This window comes from Mirounga leonina, unplaced genomic scaffold, assembly GCF_011800145.1.
Source record: "Mirounga leonina isolate KUSES-001 unplaced genomic scaffold, KU_Mleo_1.0 Mir_168, whole genome shotgun sequence".
NCBI lineage: Eukaryota > Metazoa > Chordata > Mammalia > Carnivora > Phocidae > Mirounga > Mirounga leonina.
Window position 1 is genome coordinate 44,507,476 of NW_023270426.1, and position 12,978 is coordinate 44,520,453.

Here is a 12,978-nt window from a genome sequence, read left to right on the forward strand (position 1 = left end):
TGTTCCCAAAGGCAAATTCTATTAGCAGGCGTCTTGTATCCTTTTAGAGATACTCTCTGCATACCAAAAAATATACTTTTGTTTGTTTTGTTTTTTACACAAAAGTGGTAGCATTGTATACACTGGAAGAATCTTGCTTTTATTCCCTTAAACCATACAGGTTGGAGGTTGCTCCATCATTACAACGTATAGAACTTCCTCACTTTTTTTCTTACACAAATTTGACAGCTTTATTGAGATATAATTTATATAATATAAAATTCATACATTTCTAAGTGTCAATATGATGTGTTTTAGAAAATTTATATAGTTGTATAATCATCACCAAAACCCACTTTTGGAATTATTTCATTACTCCCAGAAAGTTCCATTATGCTCATTTGCAGTCACTTCCAGCTTCTACTTCTAACCCCAGGCAGCCACCCAGCTACTTTTCCTCTCTCTAGATTTTTTGATTTTCAAAATTTCAAATAAATGAAATCATTCAATATTTGTTATACCTCTGGCTTCTTAAATACTATTGTGTCTGGCTTCTTTTCCTTAGCAAGATGTTTTTAAGATTTACCACATTATTGCATAGAACAGTAGTCCCTTTTCATGCCTGGGTGGTACCCCATTGCACAGATCTACCACCTTTTGTTTCTCTACTCACCAGTTGATTGACCTTTGAATCGTTTCCAGTTTGGGACAATTATGAATAAGGATGCTGTGAACATTTGTGTATGAGTCTTTTATATGGACATTTGATTTCATTATTAGTGGGTAGTTACCCAGAAGTAGAATTGCTGGGTTGCATGGTAAGTATGTGTTTAACCATTTAAGAAACTGCCAAACTGTTTCCCAGAGTGGCAGTACCCTGCCACATTCCCACTGGCAATGTATTAGAGTTCTAGTTTCTGCACATCCTCGAGAACATTTGGTATTTTCAGTCTTTTTGGTTTGGGACATTTTACTGGATGTATAGTTATATCTCATCATGCATGGTATTAATTTGCATTTTATTTATTGATATTACATATCTTTTCATGTGCTTATTTCCCATTTGTATATCTTCTGTGGTTAAGTATCTATTTAAAAATTTTGCCCAGCTTTTAATTGTCCTATTCTTGAGTTGTTAAGAGTTCTTTATATATTCTGGGGACAAGTGCTTTAACAGCTCTGTTTTGCAAATATTTTTCTCCTAGTTTATGGCTTGCCTTTTTATTTTACTAATAGTGTCCTTTTTTTGAACAGCAAAAGTTTTTAATTTTGACAAAGTCCAGTTTATCAATTTTTCATGTATTGTTAGTGCATTTTGTGTCATAACTAAGATATCATTGACTAACCATGGTTACAAAGATTTTCTCCTACATTTTTAAAAATTTTTTTTTATAATTTTAACTCTTACATTGAAGTCTATGATCTACTCTAAGTTAATACATGTGTATCATGTGAAGTAAGAGCCTAAGGTCAGGTTTTCTTTTGAATATAGATATTCAGTTGCTCCAGTGACATTTGTTTCAAAGATTATCTTTCCCTCATTGCATTACCTTTACACCTTTGTCACAGTTGACCATATACCTAGAGTCCATTCCTGGTCTTTATTCTATTCACTCTTTTTTAGGGTGTCATAATACTCCATTCTATAGCAGTACTGTGCTTAACTTAATCAATCCCTTATTAATGGGCAATTATGCTACTTACAATCTTTTCTTCCTATTTCAAATAATGCTGGGCAAATACATTGCATTGTAGGAATGTCTTTTTGCATCTTATTAGTATATTGTAGGATTAATTCCAAGAGAAGTCAGTTTTACGTTTTGATAGACATTAACAAATTGCTCCCTACAGTAAGTTTTGCTAGTCCACTATTGCACCAGATGCATGACAATACTCTCCAGATCCCCAGAAACAAATATGCTAACAAATGTTTCATCTTTTGTTTCATCGAGTAGATAAAAAATAGTGTCTCATAGTTTTAATTTATATTTTCTTATTATGAAGTAGGATAAGTATCTTTTATTTATAAATTTTAGAGCCAACTATATTTCGTTTTATGTGAAATGTAGTAGTTCATGTCATTTGCCCATTTCTTGTGATATTAAGTTCCTTGTGATACACATTATACGTTTCCCCCAGTTTTGTGTTTGTCTTTTGACCTTATGTTAATTGAGTTTTGGCCCTGTAGAAGCCCTTTAAGTGATAAAATGTATAATAAATGTTAAGGCTTCTTGGTAAAACCAGAAAGATTTTCCCTACTCTGAGATTCAAAAGATGAATCTCTCATTTTTTTTTTGATGTTCTTATTTTTAATCTTTTCAATTTTTTATCTGTTTGGAATTTATTTTAAGAGATAAAGTAGGGATGTCAATTTCCCCCCAAATAGCTACTGCGTGTCCCTAACATCATTAATTACATGATCCAGCATTCCCCTCTGATAATGCAATGCTGTTTTTGTCATATACTAAATTTCCATATGCATTCAGGTTTACTGATCTGCCATCTATTCATGTGTTGATAAGCATGCTCAACCCTCTATTCTCTGACTCCTTCTGTCCTGTGTTACGTATATTTTCAACATGACAGTGAATGAAAGCCTTTATGAATTGCTTGCAATAACACTTACGTCCTTTCTCACCTTCTATCCTGCTGTTACTAGCTAACAAAAATCAAACTCTCTTCAACATCCCTAAGGAAAATATGATTAGGATAGTTAAGTCTGTTTGGAAGCATAGGTGGTTAATAATCAGATAACTACATTTTTGAGTCAAATAAATAAGTTGGTGCTAATCTATGGTTTCCTTTTAGAACAACCAATGACTTTGGATAAGCTGTGTCTCTGTGTGTGTATGTGTATGTTTATACACATGTGTGTAATGCTCATGTGCCACAAACAGAAGAAATAGCACTTTACTAAATAAACCAAATCCTCCACTCCCCCAAATCCATAGTGGTTGAAAAACAAATAAGGTTGTCACTTCATGTCCTAATCATTCTGGGGTGGGATTTGCTCATGGTTCAGGGTCCTTCCCAGCTTCATGGATGAATATGTGATGCCAGTATTTCTCTCCCAGGAGGGTCAGAAGGAGCACAAAGGAGCCAGTGTAAGCCATTGTAAAGAGTGGGCGGTCTGAGCCCTTAGAGGCTGTGAAGACACCCTGGATAGAATTGCCTTCTTCAAAATGACATAGTACTGGGCTGTATCTTCTTGTCCCCAAACTGGGCTCTCCACCCCTTCTCTCCGGCATGCCCGCGCAGACCCGGGGCCCAGGCTGCAGTCAGGAGATAAGAACTCTACCCCCGGGGACCTAGACAGAGCCAGAGATGGGTCATTGTGCTGAGATGGGACTGGGTGGCAGGAGCACCGTGGACAAAGTTGGAGGAACCACTGACTTGCTTGCTGCATTACTGGATGTCTCCTGAGTGTCAAGAAAGATGGTGCTCGGAATAGTCCCTCCTCACTCACCTCTTAAAAAAAAACCTGGTAGAAAGAGAGATTCTGCACATACCTATGAGTAACTGTGTGGAACTTTTTGAATGTTCCTCACCCTAAAAATTCAAGGTCTAGCATTTCAGGAACCCCATCTTGATGGATTAAGTACAGTTTTCATTAGCACCTTAAATTGTTCAGTATATATATATATATAGGATAATGCTGGAAGATCTCTCCTTATCTTCCTTTCTTGACTGAAAAAGTCCTGTAGGGTGGTGGCTGGGGGAGGGAGGATCCACCGTGCTGTGGGGAAGAAAACTGCCTGAATTAGAAAAACAGCAAGAAACAAAGTGGTGGTGTACTACAGTGGGTGTTCCATAAAACAGAGCTGAAAACGTGCAGTTCTCCATCTCCCTGCACTTCCTGTGGAAGAAGCCCAGAGGGCCTTGATTAAGGGGGAGAAGCCACCATCTCCATCCAGGCAGAGGCCTGGATGAAGCAAACCAGAGGCTATTCCGGTCCTCTCCCTCACTCTCTTCCGGCCCTGCTTCCTTTCCCCACCCCTCCAACAATACCCCCTCTTGATTTCTGTTCCAAGACAGAACGGTGAGTCCCAATGAAAAGGAAACTTTAAGGATTCTTTCCATGAAGTTTTCTAACTGGGAAGAGTGAGGTGTGTGTGTTGGCATCTGCTCCTTGGCAGGAATGCTGGAGACCCTGGAGGCCCCCATCCTTTTCCCTGAGGCAGACTCAAGGCAGGTAACAGGGTTTCTTGTCCCCTTCCTCCAGCAGTCAATGGAAGAAGCTGGTAGAGTACCTCTTCTTCCTGGAAGGACTCTGAGCTTACTCTCTTTGGTGTGGTTGCTTAAATTTTTTTTTTCAAGCTGCTGAAAAGCTGAATGTCTTTTGGGACTGTTGTCACCCAAATACTTGTCATCACCCCTGCTGGGACTTCCTTACCCTGAGCTAGTAGCTTATGGAATAGGCAGACACTTGGCCCCCTCCCCAGCTTCATTAGACCTGGAGAAGGCCTAGAAATCTGCTCTGGGTGATTCTGATGTTTGATGCTCAGAACACACTTGAAAAACAATACCCCAGACCTTTCCTCTCTGATATTATCAGGGTCCCTTGGTGTGGAGTTGACCTGCTTGGTGAGACCATAAAAATCATGCCTAGGGCGCCTGGGTGGCTCAGTTGGTTAAGCAACTGCCTTCGGCTCAGGTCATGATCCTGGAGTCCCGGGATCGAGTCCCATGTCAGGCTCCTTGCTCAGCAGGGGGTCTGCTTCTCCCTCTGACCCTCCCCCCTCTCATGCTATCTCTCTCTCATTCTCTCTCTCAAATAAATAAATAAAATCTTCAAAAAAAAAAAATCATGCCTAATGTTGCTCAGAGCTGAATAGACTCAAGACTTGTCCAATAACCACTGTAACCACTCTCCAAGAGGTAGTTCTGTTGTCTTGGATAAGGTCAAAGTTAACCAGTGGTTCTGTAACTCTTTTGAACAGGGACCTATATTCTGAAATCACTCTGTATACAACCAGTCAAAACCCTAATACAGTGCTGCTCAAACTTGAATGTGTACCTTAATCACGTGGAGATCATGTTAAGATACTGATTCTGATTCAGGAGGTCTGGGATGGAGCTGGAGGTTGTGCTTTTCTAACAGACTCCTAGGTGATGCCATGCTGTAGATTCTTGGACTACATTTGAGGAGCACTACCTTAAGGGATACTTAATTTTTTAAAAATATTATTAGCTGCAGATAACATTTTCTCCTTAATGAGAAACCCAACACAAGCAACATCAATTTAGTGACTTAAGTAAATCACTTACTTTCTCTAGTTTATCTGTTAAACAAGGTGGTTGTCTGTCTTCATTTCAGAAATGAGAGCAAGAAAGCACTTACTTCTTAGAATGGGAAGGTTAGGTGAAATGATGTATATACAATTCTTAGCAGGCCCCAGACTTGGAAATGACTCCCATAAATGTTGCCATTGGTGGTGGTGGTACTCTTGTGGGGCTCATTCTCCCATTTAATATCAGTGGCCATCATAGAATGAGGTCCACGTGAGGCCATAACATGTTATAGGAAAATAGGAGAATGGGTCAAAATTGCTTTTGTGTGGTCTGGTGCTTGGCTTTATCAATGTGAACAGAAAGAGCTTTTCCAGTTTCTACTGCAAATTATGGAAACCTTGGACCCCGTGGGCAAAACCCCTTGTTGTTGTTATATTTACCACTTTAAATTGGCCAAATAAGTGCAGGACTGCCTCAAACCAGTATTTGTTCATTTGATTGTCTCCACTGCCTACTTATATAAAGGAAAGGGTGTTGTGCACCACAAGGATATCACATTTTCCTCCCTGAATTCACCCCTTCATGTTTGTGTAAACTCAGCCCGAGTGGCATCCCTTTACTTGAATTTACAACCCTGCCTATAAAAAAACAGAGAGCACTGAGCATTTCCTACAAGGCTGAATTTTGGCTCACAGCTCTTTCAGCCAAGGAAAAACAAATGGCCTCTCTCTGTCTCTCTTTCTCTAAAAACAGTTTGCTAACCCATCATCTGCCCAGAAAACAAATGGAAAATAAAATGCAACCAACAGTCTTCTCTGAGGATCTAATAAATGTTTATCTCCCACGAGCAAGTAGGTGGGGTCCTTGCCAAGATGACACATTAATATACATAAATGTAGCAGCCCCTGCACATAATGGTGGAATAAGCCATAATTGCAGTCAATTCAGGCCGGGAATAAATATGTGAAGCTGGCAGTTTGTCATTGTCTAGACCCTAAAAAAGTTTGACTAACTTTTTTCTTACTAACTACTGCCTTTGGTTTTATATAAAGATAGCATATGTCACTCCACAGCCCCTTTATGTGTTAAATTACCTATTCAACAAATATTTATTGTGCATCTGTTATATGCCATGAGCTATTCTAGGCCCTGGGCACATAGCAGTGAACAAATGAGGTCCCTGTCTTCATGGTGCCTATTTTCTGGTGAACTCCTATATTACACATATCTCCTGATGAAGACATGTTCTTATTCTTTTATCTAAATGTCTTTGTTTTTATCTAAAATTATTTGGTATTTGAATGGTCAAAAGCAAGCAACCATTATTAGGCTAGCTGTTTCTTTTTTTTTTTTTTTTAAAGATTTTATTTATTTATTCATGAGAGATAGAGAGAGGCAGAGGCAGAGGGAGAAGCAGGCTCCCCGTGGAGCAGGGAGCCTGATGCGGGACTCGATCCCAGGACCCTGGGATCATGACCTGAGCTGAAGGCAGACGCTTAACCGACTGAGCCACCCAGGCGTCCCAGGCTAGCTGTTTCTAAGAGTACCCATCGAAATACTTGTTGTCTTTCTGTTCGTAGCAGATGGAGACCTGCGTCCATTGCTGCTCAACTTAATTAGGTATAAACATACGGGGAAAAAATTGGGTGATTTAGGTAGAAACAAAATCAGGGAAATCAGAACAATGTTTTCTTTAAGTTGCAGATTTTTCTTATAATTAAAGCAGATTTAACATTGCTTGTGAGTGCTGGTTTTTCAAACACCATAATCATTCTTTTGCCTTTCCATGTCACCATTAACTTAGAGACAAGGATCTGTTGTCTAAAATAGGCTCAGCAAGCATACACTGTAAAAGTGTAAAAACAAAACAAAAAGCTTATGAGATTGAATCTAGCAATAATTTTTAAAACTTGCATAGAAAAATTTAGTATCTATTTTTCTTGACCAAATAAACAATGCATGCTCATTTTAAGATGAAAATAATATAGAAATGCATAAATCAAAAAGTGCTATGCATGCAGCATTACAATATTTATATGCCTAAGTAATTGCTCTTTTTATGATTTATATATGGTTATAGAACATTGATTAGTCTCATCAGATTGTTTGACCAGCTAGCATATTTCTCACTTTATAATACTAACAGCTTCTAGAACAACAATTGATAAATTTAAAACTAATTTCTAGAGAGGATATCCAATGCTGAATAGGAATTCCACTTAAAAGCATGGTTCTTAAAACATACATTTTTATTTAATGTCAATGCAATCCTGACGAAACAGAACAAGACACTTATTATTTGTTTAGAGAATCATAGGATGTCAGTATCAGAATCTCATAGATCATCCAATGCAGTGGGCAGGAGAGAAGAGTGTAAACAAGCCCCCAGGTGAATTCTGATACACACTGAACACACACAGACCACCCTGAGGATTACCGATTTGCTCTGACTCCATCATTTTGTAGATAAGAAAACTGAGGTCCAAGAAAGTAAAGAAACCTTCCAGGTCACACATATAGGGAATGGTGGAGGTCAGACAAGAACAGAACCAAAGTGTTGTGACTCCTAATCTGCTCTTTGTTCTACTGCACTAAGCCACATTAGAAGACACCTTTTGCACATTAGTGTAGAACAACCCAACTTCAGTTTGCTCTCCCAAGATTAAGTTGTTCAAACAAGTCTTTATTGTATCAGAAACTCTTATTAAAACAAAGAACCTCAAAGTTTCACATTATTAGTGACAGATTTCTGGTCGTTGTTGTGGTTGTACGTTTTCTTCGGGAAAGTAGAGAGGGAAGTTTAACCAAGACCTAAGCTAAAGTATCATTATTACTTGACAAATTAATCAGCATGTATGTTTTAAAGTTTAGAGTGAGAGAAAAATAGCAGTTGGATGAACCACACCCCCCACCCACCCACCTCCAGCCATACACACACACACACACACACGCACAGTAGTGATAATGGTGTTCTTAATATCCATGTTAAGTTAAGTGGCTCTTTACAAAAACGTTTAGGGAAATAGATCGCTGAGTGTGCCGCCCTCAGTAGGAAGACAACATGTCATTTCAAGTCCTTTCTCTGTGGCTGAGTCACGGAACTGCCACGATGGTCTCCAAAAACCGTGTCTCCAGCCCTCCATGGCCAGGGAAAAGGTCACCAACGACACAGAGCTCAACAGTTTGGGGAAGTAGGTGAAAGGGAGAATGGGACGTCTGCAGTGTAATTGCAGTCTCTTTGAACACTCATCTAAACTGAAACCTCTTCTTCCAAGGCAACCTTTCCTCTGCATTGAGCTCTGTTAAACAGAGCTGGCATTTTAGTGAGGCTAAATCTGGTGTTTCTGCCATGAGCGGAGAGGAACATCAAAACATTCAGCTCTGCCTTCCTTTATTTTACAAGAATTTGGGGTCCAGGATACCTTTACTAAATGTGTGCCCACTTCTAAAGCCATGAGGAATCATTTTGTTCTGATGGACCCTTGGCACAGTATTGACCAAAGATAATGACACAAATTACGGAAGATGTATTCTCTTAAAATACATCTTAAAATACGTTAAAAAAATACAGTACCCTTAAGTAATATACAACTTAAAAGATTACAACTGACATTGATTGACTCCTGCTGCTTGCCATGCATTGTCCATAGTCGCCACGCTTAATTGCATTACATACATAATCTCATTTAATCCTCACAAGTCTATTACATGGATGCAGGTTTACACTTGAGGAAACTGAGGCTTGGGAGGTGAACAACCTGGCCTAAGGCCCATAGTCAGCAAGTGACAAAGCTGGAATTCAAACCCACATTTGTAGGACAACAAAGTCTGTGCTTTTGATGCTCTGCTTTCAGTGCTCTAATTTGATTCACATCACAGCACAAAGACCTACAGGACACATCCTAACATAATTTGACATTCATTCGACAAATTTGTAATTAGATGCACAGTGTTGACCCAAATTAATTAACGAAATCTTCTTTGCATCAAATTCTGAATCATTCCAAGCTGGAGTTCCCCTGATGATATCACAAAGGAGCCTCTGATGACCCCAAAGAAGAATCACACAGTGGAAGTTTCCACAAATGCCAACTCCTTGGAGTTGAGTGGAGACAGATTGGTAGCAAATACACTAAATGAGTCAATGGCTTTTTTCTTTAGGTAGCTGAATATTTCCCCCCAGCATCAAACAAATATTCTCATTGCAATGGCTTAACAACTTAAATGGAAATAATATGTATTTTTTTCTTCTAAAGAAGAGAACATATCCTGAGCTTAATCTTGGGCCACAGTGAAGACGCATGCTAAAAGTGTGGCTGTTTTCTGCGCCATTGACATCATACCCACCTTTTGCCTTACTTGTCTTTAGACAGTGTGACTCTGCTGTCATTTTTTGTCATACTGTATTGCATCTGACGCTTCTATTCAATAACCCGAACTACAGAGCATTCTATGATGTTGTTTTAATTAAGCACAAAATTAAGTATGTTATCAAGAAAAAATGAAACCGAAAGAAGCAAGTCAAGATCGCAACCCAGAGTCTTCTGCTGGGGTCACAGTTGCTGATAAAAGATGCAAAATGCCCAAGTCAGTCAGTCCTGGCTACCTTTTCACCTGAAGATCTATGAAATGGGGTGGCTGGAAGCCCCTTTCAAGTGTTATTAGAATAATTTTGCATCCTCAAGCAGGCAAACGCTAATCACGCCTTTCTTACATTGCTCATTTTACAGTGCTCGTAAGGTAAGCCTCTTGAAAAAAGGAAAAGAAAAAAGAAATCTGACTAATGGAACAAAATGTACATTACAGCCTAGTGGCAGTATACTTTCTCAGTCTTATTAAAATGATGGCTCAGTTTTGAGTAAAGATTAATTACTTGATTGTGGTTCATACACAGTCTAGCCAAATTAATTTATAAATGAGAGACTGGTTGTTTTTATCATACTCTTCACTTCCTAGGTTACTTCATTCCCTAAGTTTTATAGAAATGAATATTTTTAAAAAGCTGCATGATCTTTGTCTTTCACCCACTCAACACCTCTCTGAATTAAATAGCTAATATTAGTAATTATATGTAGTCTTTCCGAGTGACCTTGCTGGCCTATTTTTGACAGTGTGCTCTTGCCTCCCTCATGGCTTGCCATGATGAGTTCTTGGTAAAATTATCCTTTCTGACAAGTTTAAATGAAGCAAGTTAGACTTTTAAAAACTAGCTGTCTGTATAAGCTTGACCACTTTGCTCTGTTCTATTTGGTGCTTGGAAAATCAGGTGCTGGGTGAATATTTTTCAATTGCGTCTATAACTTAGTTTTTCGCTCTACTCTCAGAAGAGATCAATCTTAATCCTATTCTAGCCACATGTCGTCTTCCAAAACTAAAGCTATATGCCCCGAAATCTTTGCCTTCTGTCGTGTGGCAGATGACATCTTCCATTGACAGTGGATAATAAATTTACACTCAACCCACATGTGAAAACGGAACACGTAAGCATGCAGTACAATTCAAAGTGACAGTCTTTTCTTTTTCCTCCAGCCTCAGTGATGCAGAATAACAGTTATAACTTAACATTCTTTTTTTTGGGGGGGGGGTCTTGAATGGAAAGAAAAGAACAAGAGAAGGCCACCCTCAATCTAGACAACAAGTAACAAAAGCCCTAGAGCAAACCACAGTTCTTAGCAGACACCCTCCTGAGTTTCCCAGGGCATAGCACTGAGGAAGACTGAATCCTCCAGTAAGACACATCACACACTTCAGTGGCTCCTGGCTAACCCAGCCACACTATCTGTACCAAAAATCAGATTTAACACACTGTCCTCCTTAGCCCCAGTGCAATTTTATTTCCAGTTCGGCCAGCCATAGCTCTGCAAAGCATCAGTAAACTCTTTAAAAAAAAAAAAAAAGTATAAGCTTAAATCCTGGGCCATCCATCAGTCATACCCCTTGATTTAGGATTATACCCAGCAAGGTATATTCTGTTGGAGGTGCCCACGGCAGTATCCATCCCAGGGACATTGAAATGGAAGTAGAAATGATTGCATGGGTAACTTACCAGCTCCTGAGTCTGAATGGCTGCAGCAGCCCCAGTGCTTTACCTGATCCCTTGCTCTCTCTGTCTCTCTCCCTCTCTCTCTCCCTCTTTCTCTTGTGTACAGATTGCAGGGAACTTAAAGAACTCGCAGGGACAATGTTTCAAATGACTTAAGAAAGAGAACAGGAACAATACTTCGTTCTCTTTTTCTCAGATGAGTACCTTCGGGAAGAAGGAAGGAAGGGAGGGGAGAGGGAGGAAGTCAACAACCCTTTGCTTTCCTGAAAAAAAATAAGGAAACAGAAGATAGACATCTCATTTTCTCTTAAACAAAATGTTGGAAGGGGCAAAAAAAAAAAAATCTTTGAAAAAAGGAATTCCTCAAATATGCTCTCCCCCCACCCCCACCCCAAGAGTTTTAAAGAGATGAAAAGCCTTACTGGCCTGTCCTGTCCAAACAAATGGTGTTCCAGAAAGGCAGGCTCTCCTGAGCTTGTAGCCTCTGGTATCTGGTTTGCAGAACTGACACAGCCAAAAGGGAACAAATCATTTCGTGTTGCCTCTGAGCAAAGGAACGGTTGGTCTGTTGTGCTAACCGAGGCAAACCTGCAGCGTATGAGGCTGGGCAGGGTGCCGGTCAGCCAGGACATTTGGCTCTTCTTGGGCTCTTTGAAACACCAGCGTTGCGGCAATTTTGTAGCCTGACTCTAGGTCCTTAGAATTCTTCCAGGAGCAAAGCAGATTTATGCACTGGTTCCTGAGCTCTCTGCAGCCAACACCAAGTCAAGCTTCCATCTTTGCTGATATTAAAAAAAAAAACTTGCCAACACTGCCATTGGACATAGTTAGCTCATGTTGGATTTAGTCACCTCTGGAAAAACTGAAAGGCGATTTCTCGTTTGTTTTCACAAAATACGGTGGAGCAGCATAGGTCTTAGATAAGTCAGCCAATTGTTGAAAAGGGAAGGGGAGGCTGACTAGGAGGAGCAAAGACATGGAGGGAATATCCTTGAACAAGTGAGAGGTGCTTGGCAGTACAGTGGGTCGGCGTGAGCTCTGTTTGGAATAATTGTGCTCTGATTGTGTTGTGGATCTTGTGCCTTTCATTCATCTGGTTAAGACCATTTTACCACAAACAGGAACCAGCAGTTATGTGGACCTTTGTGGCAGCGGAAGAAAAACCAGCTTTAAGGTACTTCCTTATTTCACTCAGTTGTGAAAAAAAGGGTGGAGAGTCACACCTGATCACAAGGAGCAATTAAAGTGAATTCAGGGAAAGAGAGATTCTGATTCAGTCTCTCTGAAAGACTTTTATTGGGTTCAGTGGTGAATAAGGTTACAGTTTTATCCCCACAGTTTTCTTCCCCCATTAACTTATCTGTCTATCCATCCAGCCATCCATCTGAATATGTGTGTGTATATCAAAGAGAACACGAAGAGACTGTTACTCAGTAGGTTTATAAGAGCCAGAACAGAGTCTTCTTCCTTGCATTCCCCATGGCAACCCTTCTGGCACAACATACAGATTTCTGGCATGGGTCCCCCAACCCCATGGACACATGAGAAAACTCACACCCAGAGAGAAGAGTCTGTCCCACTTGCCCGAGGTCACACACATCAGTGGCAAAACCCAAAACACTCATCTGTCTCCTGAGTCAGCTCTAGGGCCCTTGGCCCCCTGCTGGCCTTCCTCTGTACCCTGCCTTTGTAGAAATGGGAAGGGAAATCACAATGGGAGTCTA

General features: G+C 39.9%; 1 protein-coding gene across 3 annotated transcripts in view; it reads right to left on the minus strand.

Moving 5' to 3' along the window:
- ZNF366 (zinc finger protein 366) overlaps positions 1-12,266 on the minus strand; it is a 69,387-nt gene extending 57,121 nt beyond the window's left edge. For 2 of the 3 annotated variants that reach the window (XM_035014616.1, XM_035014613.1), the window contains exon 1: positions 11,258-11,533. The gene's annotated coding sequence lies outside the window, so the exon portion shown is untranslated. Of the gene's footprint in view, positions 1-11,257; positions 11,534-11,676 lie in introns of those variants that run through there. The other variant, XM_035014615.1, reaches the window with a different exon arrangement.
- Positions 12,267-12,978: the final 712 nt, after the last annotated feature.